This window comes from Octopus bimaculoides, chromosome 19, assembly GCF_001194135.2.
Source record: "Octopus bimaculoides isolate UCB-OBI-ISO-001 chromosome 19, ASM119413v2, whole genome shotgun sequence".
Taxonomy (NCBI): Eukaryota; Metazoa; Mollusca; class Cephalopoda; order Octopoda; family Octopodidae; genus Octopus; species Octopus bimaculoides.
This window is the reverse complement of record NC_068999.1, coordinates 22,962,312-22,975,684: the sequence shown is the minus strand read 5'-3', so window position 1 is coordinate 22,975,684 and position 13,373 is coordinate 22,962,312. Positions and strand designations below refer to the sequence as shown.

At 36.5% G+C, this 13,373-nt stretch overlaps 1 protein-coding gene and 1 long non-coding RNA gene across 3 annotated transcripts in view; both read right to left on the bottom strand.

Moving 5' to 3' along the window:
- LOC106871645 (uncharacterized) overlaps positions 1 to 7,707 on the bottom strand; it is a 22,879-nt gene extending 15,172 nt beyond the window's left edge. The window contains exon 1 of one of the 2 annotated variants that reach the window (XR_001409684.2): positions 7,579 to 7,707. This is a non-coding gene — a long non-coding RNA (uncharacterized LOC106871645). Of the gene's footprint in view, positions 1 to 2,229; positions 4,133 to 7,578 lie in introns of those variants that run through there. The other variant, XR_001409683.2, reaches the window with a different exon arrangement.
- LOC106871644 (calcium and integrin-binding protein 1) overlaps positions 1 to 13,373 on the bottom strand; it is a 443,076-nt gene that overhangs the window by 171,765 nt on the left and 257,938 nt on the right. The window lies entirely within an intron of this gene.

The following is a 13,373-nucleotide window of genomic DNA, read 5'->3' as shown; positions in this document are numbered from 1 at the left end:
AAAGAGAGAGAGAGAGAGAGAAAGAGAGAGAGAGAGAGAGAGAAAGAAAGAAAGAGAGAGAGAGAGAGAGAGAAGTATGTTCATGTTCGAACAGGTATAAAAGACTATGTGTGCAAATTTATATGTGCGTATGAATAATATCAGTTTAAAGCGAGAGCCTGGTGTATAAACAGTATATACATACATACACACACACACACACATATATATATATATATATATATATATATGTATATATATATATATACTAATATATAATTTTGTTATTTACACCACCTGTCCTCGTCTGTTGTTATTTTTTGTATATTCTCCCATATATATATATATATATATGTATGTATGTATACCTGCGGTTTCGTTCACACACACATACATACACATACACATACATATACACACACACACACTTACACGTTTGTTTTACGAATACTTAGAGGTAGGTACTGTTTCTTTACCTTACCCACATTCCTTGTCGAATTTCACTGTTTACTCGCCTATTTTAACAACATTCTCTACTCTCACTTTAATGCTTCACGTATCTCTTACCAATACTCTTGTAGCCTTCCTGCAACACCTATGATACACTGGCCTAGTTCATTTGTCTAAATGTTAAGATAACATACATACATGCAAACATACATAGATACATACATACACACATACATACAAGCACATAGATATGGATACACATAAAAGTACATACATACATACATTGCTCTAAGCCAAGGTTGGGGTCACTTTTTAGTGCGGCGGGCAAAAATTTCCAAAGAAAAAGTCCGCGGGCGGATCACAGGTTCTAACTCTTATATCTGTGTAAATCTTGTATACATCTATATATAATTTGATATACATTAATAAAGATAAGTTTAACACATTAAATTAATGCGTAACATCTTCATTAACGCCGCCACTGAATTTAGGACGTTTATATTACTTATGTGGTATTCTATCTTTTTTCAGCTAAAGTGTAGTTGGGTCTCAAGGGGGTGGTATAAACTTAGCAGTATGTGTTTTATAGTGGAATCCATTCAAATGGCAATTGCCAGACGATTTCTGACCATTTTAAGTCGTAGTGGAAACGCGACCCATGTCGCAAATAGGTATACGAATATTGTATAAATTTTGTTTGAAAAATTTACTATATTTTGTACATATGAGTATATCAGCCTGCGGGCACAATAAAACGGGCTCGCGGGCGCTATTGCACCCGCGGGCAGGGTGTTTCCTCACCCATGCTTTAGGCAATCACATTGTTATCGAAAAACAATGTCGATTCTACCAATTTGGTAGATATCACTCACATTATCAGTTGTCCAAGCCATTTATAATGTTGATTGTACGAAGTAATATCCTGATGGCCACACCGAAAGCAGCTTAGAACCGAAATTAAAAAATAAGGAATTCTAGTGAAGCATTCCAAAAAAGATATTAAGCCAGATCAGATACAGTCGGTCTGATATTTATGTATAGGACAAAGAAATAAAAATGTCTTAATGCGGAGGTCAGATGCCCTGTGGATGTGAATGCCCCCTCTAAACTAGAGACAAGAACATCAGCTCTTATACCCAGGGAATAGGTTCCCATTTGCACCCAGGGCCTATGAAAGACACGTTCAGCTGGTATAATGGATCTGGGACCCGGAGAGCTAGGGAAAGACATGATTATTTCACGGATGCCGAAAGCCTACATGTTCCATATTGCGAGATGTTTCCTGGAAGCCTTGTGTGTGTGTGTGTGTGTGTGTGTGTGTGCGTGCGTGTGCGTGCGTGCATGTGTGCGTATGTATGGGTGTGAGTATATATATTCATATATATATAAATATATATATATATATTCTTTAATTCTTCTACTTGTTTCAGTCATTTGACTGCGACCATGCTGGAGCACCGCTTTAAAGGGTTTTGGTCGAAGAAATTGACCCCAGGACTTATTCTTTGTAAGTCTAGTACTTATTCTATCGATCTATTATGCCAAACCGTTTTGTTACGGGGCCATAAACACACCAGCATCGGTTGTCAAGCGGTGGCCCGGGGTGGGGGGAGAAACAAAGACACACACATATAAATACATATATGCACACTTAGAACCATGCTAATAGCTTAGGCCTGAACACTAAAATAATGGTTACTCTTTATGTAATCATACCTGCGTTAACGGAGTATGACTACAAATATGGTGAGTATTTTATTAAAATGTATGTTTGTTATTAAAATAGTGAAGAATATTTACGATATATTTCTGGAGTAAAGTAAAATAGCTTCATTATTTGTACGACAAAATTCAGATATCATGTGGTGTCATAACTTCACAAGTCTTTGGCTACAAGTGTGTATATGATGAACTTGAGTGTACGAATGCATGCCAGAGTATGTAGTTAGTGTCGATTGGTCTCCTTCGCACTATCTCTGTCTATGTCTGTCTGTCTGTCTGTCTATCTGTCTATCTGTCTGTCTGTCTTTCTCACTCTCTTTTATCCTCCTTGTATGTCTTTCTCATTTACTGTCGCTCACTCTCTCGCTCTCTGTCAGCCTGCTGTGATCAGACACAACAAGAGGGCCAGTTCACTCGTGACGCTGTCCTGAATGACATACTTAGAGGGGACCTCGATGCTGCTGGCTTCTTGTCACAACTGGAACCGGTAGTTTTGGCTGCAGGGATGGTAAGATCATCTTGAACAAAGTGAAACATAATCCTAGAATGATCTTTTACACAGATAAGAAGAATTTCACTCAGCATACGCATACAAATAGATGCACCAGTCGCGTTCTGGCTTCAGCTCCTCACGAGAGAGCCAAAAATATCATTTTCAGGTGCAAAAGCCCTGCTATGTGATGATTTTCATCCATGTAGACTCTGATGGCAAGAATATGCCATTGATCGTCTTTGAAAAAGCTGGGAGACTGAATGGATTTGTGGTGTTTAGGTTGTGAAAGATGCAAAGACCTGGAATCTTTCTGAATATCCTGAGGCAAAAGATGAGGGAACCTCAACAAGATTGTTAAGAACTTCAAGCTCACGTTCCAGCAAGATGGAGGTCCTTGTCACACAAGTGTAGAAGCTCAAACGTTTCTCAGGGATGAGTTTGGGAACAGGTTTGGGGATAAGGACACCTGGCTTCCTTCATCACTTGATTTGAACCCTTTAGACTTCAACATCTGAAACGAACTGGTCAGAAAAACCTGTGAGAAGCCCCACTATAACCTGAAAGCCCGCAAAGACTCCATCTGTAGGACGTAGGAAGAAGACATTGATGAGGAATAGATTAAAAAAGCTTGTGGTGCAATCAGGCAGAGGGTTGAGGAAGATATTGCCTAAAGAGGAGCAAATTTTGATTCCTGACAGGTAGAATTTCGGCCAGGATTGACCCTGGTACTTTGAAATGAAACTTTATTCCAATCCTTTATGAGCTCTCTTTGTGCGCTATGGTTAGTTATTTACGAAAATGTCATTTTCGTCCATGATTAACCTAACCACGTTTCTTTTGGTGAGCTTGGAGCGTAATCAACATCTTTTCTTCTTCAAAGTAGAGTCCAATAGTGTTGGAAAAACCTCTGATAATTCCATTAAGTTATCTTTAAGCATTCCTGAGATAAAAAAGGTTCGAAATAGAATTTAAAACGTGGACAATTTTTCTGATACGCCCAGTATATATATGATACAGATATTGGCATTTCATTGAAATATGCGTGGAAGAGATAACAGCCTTCCTCTCCGAAGCTTCGAAGCTGGATATAGCAGGTCAATAGGGAGTAATTGTTCCATGTGAAAATACGCTGCTCGAAGCGATGATATAGGAAAAATATCTGCCGCGATGTTTTATAATCTATATATACCAAGTTAGATGTTACCATGCGGTCTGTAGATACTTCAGGTATTTTGTAACTTCCTTCTGCATTCTCATACGAGCACAGTTGTCTTGTCATTATCTTGACCAGCGTTTAGTTGAGGGTCAAGTAGTCTCATTGTAGTGGTTTAGGCATTCGGCATGTCTCCGAAAAGAAAATACTGCTAGGCGCAGGCGTGGCTGTGTGGTAAGAAGCTTGCTTCTCATCCATATGATCCCGGGTTCAGTCCCCTAACGTGGGAAAATATCTTCTACTATAGTTCCGGGCTGACCAAAACCTTGTGAGTAGATTTGGTTGACCGAAACTGAAAGAAGCCCGTCGTGTATATATATATATATATATATATATATATATATATTTATTTATTTATTTATTCATTCATTTTCTTCGCCATCCTCCGGGGCAACGCTTTTCCATTTAGTCCACTGAGTCCATGAAGAAGGCCGACAAGCCTTTTTACATATCACTTGTTAATTTCCTTTGATATATGACATCAAATTTTGTTATGTCATCTTATTTTGTATTGGATAATTTACGGGTGATGGCATCAGGTGACTAACATCAACTTGTTTACAAAAGATACATATAAAACTTTTATGTCTACCGGTGTAAACAAATGTCTTTTGTTAATTCTTAACTTTAGTTTAATAAATTTTACTCTTTATTATTTATAATTTAACAAAAACAGAAGTCGAAAGAATCATTATGACGTCACAATATTGGTAACATTTGTCTTGACAATATAAATTAGCTTTGATTCAGTCTCTTTCTAGCTTTTGCCAAAATGAGGTTTGTAGGAAATCGTTTCTTGGATTCATAGACAAGAAGCGAAGCCGTGTCCTAGATTTTCCCACGAGATCCTTTCCTTTATTTCTGGCGTTAATACTCGGAAATTTATGAAGTCACCCGTCAAGCTTATCTTGATTCCTTTGTTTGAATTAGAATTCTGCGGTCATTTGGATGTTATCATAGATAAGGCATACATTCCTCCGTTTTTGAACATACATTCAGTTTTGCGGTCAGTAATATTTCGTTTCCACACGCTGTATGTCTTTCGCTTTCTAGCAAGCGGCCTTTCCTAACAGACACACATCTAGGGCGCGTGTGCTTTTAAATCGTTTCTGATAGGCATATGAGTCCAACCTGAATCATATGCTTCACTCTGTCATACTTTCCACAGAACATTTCATTGGACAGATATGATGTAAAGGGAATATAACTCTATGTACCAATAAAGTATTATGAAGACGAAATAATGTTTACCTAACTTATGTCAACAATATGGCTATGAACATGGTGAGCATTTCAATAAAATGTACATTTATTGCTATTGAATTAGTTGAGAATATTTTCAAGATATTTCTGTAATACAGTATTATTGTTTCATCATTAGTTCTTCGATAAACTTCATATATCACCACAGTTACAAACGCAAGTCTAGAAGTGAGCATGTTTCTGGGCCTGTGTATAAGCGTGTATGTTAGAGGTTAGAGTTTGTATCTGTTGGTCTTCTTCATTTTCTGTCTGTCACTCTATCGTCTTCTCTTTATCTCTCTCTTTATCTCTATCTCTCTCTTCTCTATCTCTCTCAACACACTAAATATGCACACGCACAAACACCATTCTTATATATATATACGTTTAAAATGTGCAAGAATCAACGCAGGTAGGTAGAAATAAAAGGAATCGCATCAAAATCTCATTTAATTTCAAATCTACTTTATGTAGAAATGTGTGCTTGAACCAACTAAGGAGCAATATAACCTCAAATTACATCTTACTTTTGATTGTTCCAAGAAAAATGGTGGCTAGGTGTGTTACAATTATCAGCCAAGGCTCATTTCATCTCCAAACTACTCTCATCTTCCTCTGTACATGAATACATACCGTATGAACCAATGAGGTAGACGTGTTTCATTGATAGTCGCAATACATGTAGAAGGAAAATCTTCTAATCGTACATTGTGTATATTTATATATATATATTAGCTACAAAGGTATATCGCTATTTGGGATCGCAACCTTTTAGAAGTATTAAGAAGTTCCTCTTCAAATCATATCATACACCTAAGGTTTTGCCTTATATACTGGCATGAACTAAAATGGGAGCCTCTTTATGATACTTCTCCCAAACAGATTTGTTTTTACTTGGTGGCTTTGTGGTCCCTCCCATTGCTACGGATAGATGCCATCAATATTCCACTTGAACCGTTGCAAATCAACACCTGCGAGAAAGATATTAAAGACATGTGGACTTGCGTTTGCAACTATGGTGACAAATAAACATTATCGAACAACTAATGAAGAAACTATTTTATTTTATAACAAATATCTCGAAAATATTCTCAAACATTTTAACAGAAGAAACATGTTTTTTTTATTATTATTAAAATGCACATAATTATTTTACTATTATTTAAAGTCATATTCTCCTTACAATCAAACATTATTTTAAAAAGTATATTTTGTTCTCCATAAACTTACCTTTGCCATTAGCCTCTCTTCTATCAATACGCTTTTTATTTTGTTATCTCCACCTTTCCTTCTTGGTTAATCGCATCTTCTATCTTTTTCACGAAATATTTATTTTTGTATTATCGAACTTTATATAATATTAGTGTTGCCATAAGCTTTCTCATTAATCCGTGATCTTCTCTAGAAACATTAGACTTTTCGTCTCTTTACTACATATGAACTAATTTAAGTATGTAATGGTCAGCACGGGTATATGATTTACAGTAGTCTTGAGATCCCAGAAGACGATGCTACGACTTCTTCTGTCTTTTACACTGAATATATACGCGATACCATACGTTGACATTGTGTGGAATGAGATCCTCGTTAATAGGCTGCTCGCATGAGGAATCGTAACAGATTAAATTAATGGTTCTAACTCTGACGTTTGGAATCCTGATGCTTTGTGCTATTTTGTTTCGGTTCTTTGTATTCTAGGTTTTTAGGTGGCAAACTTACTTGGTCACCCTGTTTAACATCATCGCCTGATTCTTGGGTGCTTTTATTGGAGTCCATTTTGTTGCATGTAACTGGATCGGTTAACTACTTTGATGATAGCTTCTACTCTTTCCTCTGCAGTCTCAGAGGCCTTGAAAAATGTATTGTGAGCACTGCCTTTCCTTTCTTATATAAAAGATTTAATGTTTCTAACTTGTGCTTTGTTAAGAGGATTTGTCTTTGACGGAAGGAGACGATTGCGAGCGGCTAACTAGACATTTAATCTGTTTTGGCGACAGTACGTTTTGGCACTGAAGGCAAATGCACACAGAAAGACACACACTCACATACAAACATACGCTGAAATATATACATACAGATACAAGAGAGAGAGAGAGAGAGAGAGAGAGAGACAGAGACAGAGAGACCAACAGAGAGGGAAAGAACGAGAGAAACATTGTAATGTCTGATGGGGAATAAGTTAATAGTGAATCAGCGACGTCAAATACGCGGAGCCAAACGGCTGTGCCAAAACGTCTCATAACCTGTCCTACATACACAACATAATGACAAATCCCTGGTGCTGCCCTTGTCCATCCAAATTTATCTGAAAGTTTAAAATAGTTTTCAGTTACAAAGAGTAACTAAGTCTGCTGATAGATCTAAACTAATGTTTAAGAGAAAATAAATATAAATAAAATGTTGTTTATTTTATTGGTGAAGAGTGAAAATGAGAGAATGAATTGATGGCCAGAGTTCTAATAAATAAATACCACAATACCTTGTTTATGTATATATTTCACAGTCGAAAATCTCAGACCATATTGTTTGTCGCGTAACAGGTGGTGCCAGCTCAAAGAAAACAATATTTCTGAGTTACAATGCTAGTCACGATGGACAACAGCAGATATTGAAATATAATCTTAATATATAAAATCTGTTCTGTCTGTCTGCCTGTTTGTGCGTTTATAACTCGAGTATTGTTTAGCCGATCGTGCTGAAATTTTAAACATGGATACATGACAGAGCGGGGCGTTCCGTAATCTAAATAATAAAAAATTCAAAATAGTTAGTTTCAAAGTGAGAATTGCTACTTTTGTAATATTTTTGTCCCGTTTGTTCCGCCATTAAAATCAACCAGTTATTCAGACAGCCGGCACATACCATTTCGCTAGCAACAAGGGGAGTACAAGATGACAGTCAGCCAAAACCGTCGCTATGCTGTCTCTCTTATGACGTCCAATTCCACTTGAAGTTGTATATATATATTGTGTTAAGATTCATTATCAATCAGTTATCCTTATTGAGAAGAAAGAGTCAAAAGTAACCACCCCATAGAATCACCAAACATCTCCACTACTTGACACTGTCCAAGTTAACCCTTTTCACCTTTACAGCTAACATGAAAAGTTACGCAAAAAAGAGAAAAAAATTGATTCCTATTAAAACGCGTAAAATTTTGGGGTTAATAATTTTAATCTTTAGTTACACTTTCTCATTCAAACTACAAAATAGGCAGAATTGTCGGATTAAGACAGTAGGGTGTCTTGAGGGAGATTTGGCTGCTATTTCTACCAGGTCTAGCTGATTCAGTACTATTTCGACTTCAAATTAAACTTAATTTCCATTCACATATTTGCATTTCAAAAATTTAACATTATAATCTTTTGCATAAATCAACTATCGTAAACATGTTATACGATGACGTCACATTTTCTATATGTGTGTGTACCTTAAAAGACATCAATCATCTCGACGCACATCTTCACTCAATCTATCTCTCCTTTTCACTCTCTTTCTCTCTCACACACATACGCGCGCGTCCATTTCATATAGACGTACATACATCTTTCACTTTCTTTCTCTGTTGTTATCGCTTTCTCTTCTTTCAATTTCTGCTCCCTTCAAATAAATTTCTACGGAATGAACGGGGGAAACACAGAAAAGACGTAATCTCTCCAGAGACAAGTATAAAGCAAGCAGGATTGTAGAAAATCGGAGGCAAGAGTCTGAAGAGAGATGAGATTTTCTTAAGATCAGCAAATGCATGTTGCAGCACTTAATACCGGATCATTAAATCAATGTCCAGTAGAATAGCTCTCAGAAACAGACTACGTACAAATTCATTCTTCACAACTCCTGAAGCTGTTTTCAGGCATGATCCATCCCATTCTTATTAAAATGATAACTCTGTCCAAATTGGTGAGCTAAACACAAATTGTCGTTTATATAGAGCTTTAAACTTTTCAAATGAAACAAATGGTATGTGCTGCTCAGGCGGTCAGGTAACATTGCCAGCACTACCAGCTCCTTCTCAACCTCTTATGAATCTTCTAGAAGGCACTTCTTCCATCCAGTCAAAGGATTTTCTGAACAATGTCAGACAATACAACTCAGTATTTCAAATGACATCGTTTGGTGCATCTAAGAAGATAGATAAACATGAATTTACGCCGACGTAAAAGTTTAAGGGCAAGTCTATCACCTCATTGGTTCCTTGTTACCCGCAAATGAACAACCACAGTTCCTCCAAATTTACTTTATGAGTGATGTAGGACGACAAACCCGACGGAAGTGTCAAACATTTCAGATGATGGGTCGTGTTAGACACAGCGCCGACTGCTGCAAAGGAGAATCTATCCACTGACAACTTTTTGGTGCGTTCAAAAATCACATAACCACCACATCCAATTTTCCATGACAGGTTAGGGCCTGAAATACTCCAAACGGACGCATAGCAAGTTGCTTTGTCGAATTAGCCCAGCATTTACTCCACAAATGTTTTGTTGTCAGTGCTGCACTTTCCCATATTACCTGTTTCAACATAACTGTAATATATTATATACAAACTATGCCATTTTAATCCCGAGCAATGCCGGGTATCTCTGCTAGTTCTATATAATAACACTTGTTGCTTCGAATTAGTTACCTAAATAATTTTCTTTTAATGATAACACGGTCGAGGTTTGTATTTTACTATTGTGATACATAATTCCACATTTTCTAGTACAGGCCGAAAGTGAAAAAAAAGTATCATTCGTAACCTCATTTCGCTGCTGTTGTAGAAAGGCTGTGAATAGGCAGAATCAGTCGAACGTCTGAAAAAATGCCTGGCTCTAAATTCAAATCCCAGAGTGAATAAATAAAGTACCAGCCCTGTATTGGGATTTCTTCTTGTCCTCTTTCTTCTACTCTCTACTCTCCCTCAAAATACAGACAATGTGCTTCGCGACTCATTTTGTACATGAGCGTACTAATGAGTTCATAGTTTGGTGAGCAGACTGCTATAGAATGAATTCTGTCAACTTGACTATTTTCATATGCAATACAAAAGCTAAATGACCAAAAGGGAGTGAATGCTCCAGTAAACGCTTTGTAAACGGGCTCAATTCAGTTTCAAAGGGTATAACTAGTTAAAACTACTTCTCTCTGAATAAAAGCTGCTCTTTATCGGCGCTGTTGTTTCGTCTCAGGTCAACTCTGATCACGAAATTCTTTGATTAAGATGCTTCAGCTGCAAATTACGCTATATTTTAATCAGTGCTATTTTGACCAGGTCGAGCGACCACGAAGTGATTCCATCGTTGAATCAACATTGGTTGATTAAATTTGTTGCTTATCATTGAATTTAAAGCAAGTGGTTTTTAACTATCTAGCAGACTCGTTTGGGTGTCGGACAACAAGCCATGTGGTATAAAATTACACATTTTTGCAATCTTTGTTCAAACCATGTTTGAGTGTTATACTTCCGAAACCAAAACAGTTATCGTCTATCAAGAACTAAAGTCAGTTTAATCAACTGATTTTCAGCGCTTTTCGCTGGCTTTCATTATTTTCTTTCACAACTCTTTATGGATTATTTGAACGGAACGGTCAAATTTTAATTGTGTTCATATCAAAAGTTTGCATGGAAAAGTATCAAGACACATAAAATCGTATAAAATTTTATATAAGACAAACCAAATGCAACATGTTAAACAGACAATGTTACCATATTTAATTTAAAAAAACTTCAACAATCGATATCGTCCATAACTATATCGATTTTTTTTTTAGGTTCAATGATGGTTGGTTCTATGTCTTGGAGTAAAGATTCAGATCTTATAAATGCATTTAAGTTGGATGCTTTCAGAGATGTATAATTTTTAACTTTAATGCTATTGAGCAAGGAAAAAATACATTTAGCACCTACTGAGTGTTCAGTCGGTGAAAGATTAATTATAAATTTTGATAATGAAGGGAGGTGATATTCGTTTTCACAATTTGCTTCAGATATGGTAAACAAAAACTTTTCAGGCATATTCTTACATCAGGTAATTGATCTTGCCCTATCTAGTCCCTCTTCTTAATTTGTTCATAATGGTTATTATGAACAAAACTGGGAAATTTCAAAATTAATGGTATAATTGATTTTGGTTAAATCTAATACCTTAAGCAACTCTGACTTTGCAAAATAAGAAGTACTGAAACATCCGCTTCTTAAAGCAAACAAATTAAAAATATTCACTCTAAATTCTTACAGTTCTTTAAAGGAAATTTCTATTGAGTTATCAAATAGATGCTTTTTACAATACATGTCAGGTATCTGAGATGCTCTGAAGGACCATAACTTTCTTCGAAAACCACAGACGTAAAGAAGAAAAAGAAAAGTGCAAGGCATAGTTCTAAAATTCTTTCTTCATCTTGTTTAATGGAAAGCCATGATGAGGATTGGCAATTGTAAACTTTGAATTTATTTAGATTAGGACAACTGCTTAAATGTTAATAAAACTTCTTGGTTGACACTTAAATAATAGAGCAATTCAGTGCAAATGTGGTGAATGGCAAACGCAAAGCTGAGGAACTTTCTTTTTCAAGAGAAGTCGAATTCCTCCTTTATTCCCCTTACAAAATCTCTAAAACAAACCAAAACTTTTGGGCGTCGTACCAAACGCATATCAGGATGAAAATAATAGCAATTCTATACGAGTATGCCAACTTTGGCAGCTCAGTACTTGACGTGTTTATTGCAGATTGCCATAGTTTGTGCAGATTACAAAGTTCGCCCCCTCCTCACTCTCTCCCATAGGTGAAATTGTATCCAGGACAACATCTTATAGTTTAACAATGTTGTCGTTACTTACAGCAGTGATTATACCGTCCTGAGTATCTACTGGCAGGTTGATGGACTGGCCCATTGTAAACTGAGGGTGTCTTTATCCAAGACAGAAGGTAATACCGGTGTTAGAACAGAACTCGAACCACCGACCTGTCTGCTGGTTGCTCGATATCCTATCAACTGACTTCTTTGCACTCCTGAGAACTTGTTTTACAAGCCAATGAAGTAGTTCTATCTGCTAGAAATAGCAGCCAAATTTCCCTAAAATCACACTGTACTCCCTTAAGAAGGAAGAATACTCTGGATGATGTAGTTCTAGATTCACCATGTTTGAAAACAAGGCTGGTATGTTTTTCATCGCGGTACGACATGGACCAAGCCTGTCATGGTACTAAATTACTAAGCAACAGCAGCCTAGCAGCAGCAGCAGCAGCAGCAGCAGCAGCAAGAACAATAACAAAACAACTAGAGTTGATTTACAGTAATTACTTCCCTCCTTGAAAACCCGTCGGGGTCGATTTTACATTTCCGTGGCCGATAAAATAGACGCCAGTAATACACTGGGCTAGATTCAATCGAATATACATCCCTCTGTTTCAGCATAAATAACTGACAGAATTACTAAACAGAAATCAATTTTCTAGAACAGGAGGAGACACATGAGATGGCGAGTCGCTGAAGAGGTCACAGGAGGTGTGATGGAAGATTTTAGACAAAAGACACTAAAATAATAATAATAATAATAATAATAATAATAATAATGATAATAATAATAATAATAATAATAACAACAACAACAACAACAAAACTGAAGTGAAGAACAAGTATACAGTGCGTGTTATTAACTGGCAAAAGAATATGACCATCCCGAGATATAACAGTAATTTTCTAGTACCTCAAAACTTACAGTATTCAACTGACCCTGACCTTTGAACTGCCAGGTGAATTGAGCCAGAGACCCTATTAGTTTTAACCAGCTGCAAATATTGTTTCGACGAATACACGTGTTTATACAATGTGATATGTTACAGTAAACCTGTTCCCTCTTACTCTCGTCTCACAGCTGTGTCAGAAAATAGATGACTGTAAAAGATACTACACAAAGAATTCAGCCAAGAGCTTTGGCAAAAGAATTAAAAGTGAAAGAAGAGAGAAAGAGAAAGAGTGTGTGCGTGTGCATGTGTGTGTGAAGGAGAGAGAGGGAGAATGAGAAAAAATGAGTGACATGTGTGTGTGTGTGTGTGCATATATACACCCACAGACACATCCACACATATATATATATATATATATATATATACACATATATGTATGTGTATAGATATGTGAGAGAAGGAGAAATAAAGAAAAGAGGGGAGGAAGGGAAGGGAAGAAGAGAAGAACGAAGAGAAGAAGATGTCAAAAAGTATGCACTCACATATACATACATACATACACACAAATATAAATATACATATATATATATATATATATATATA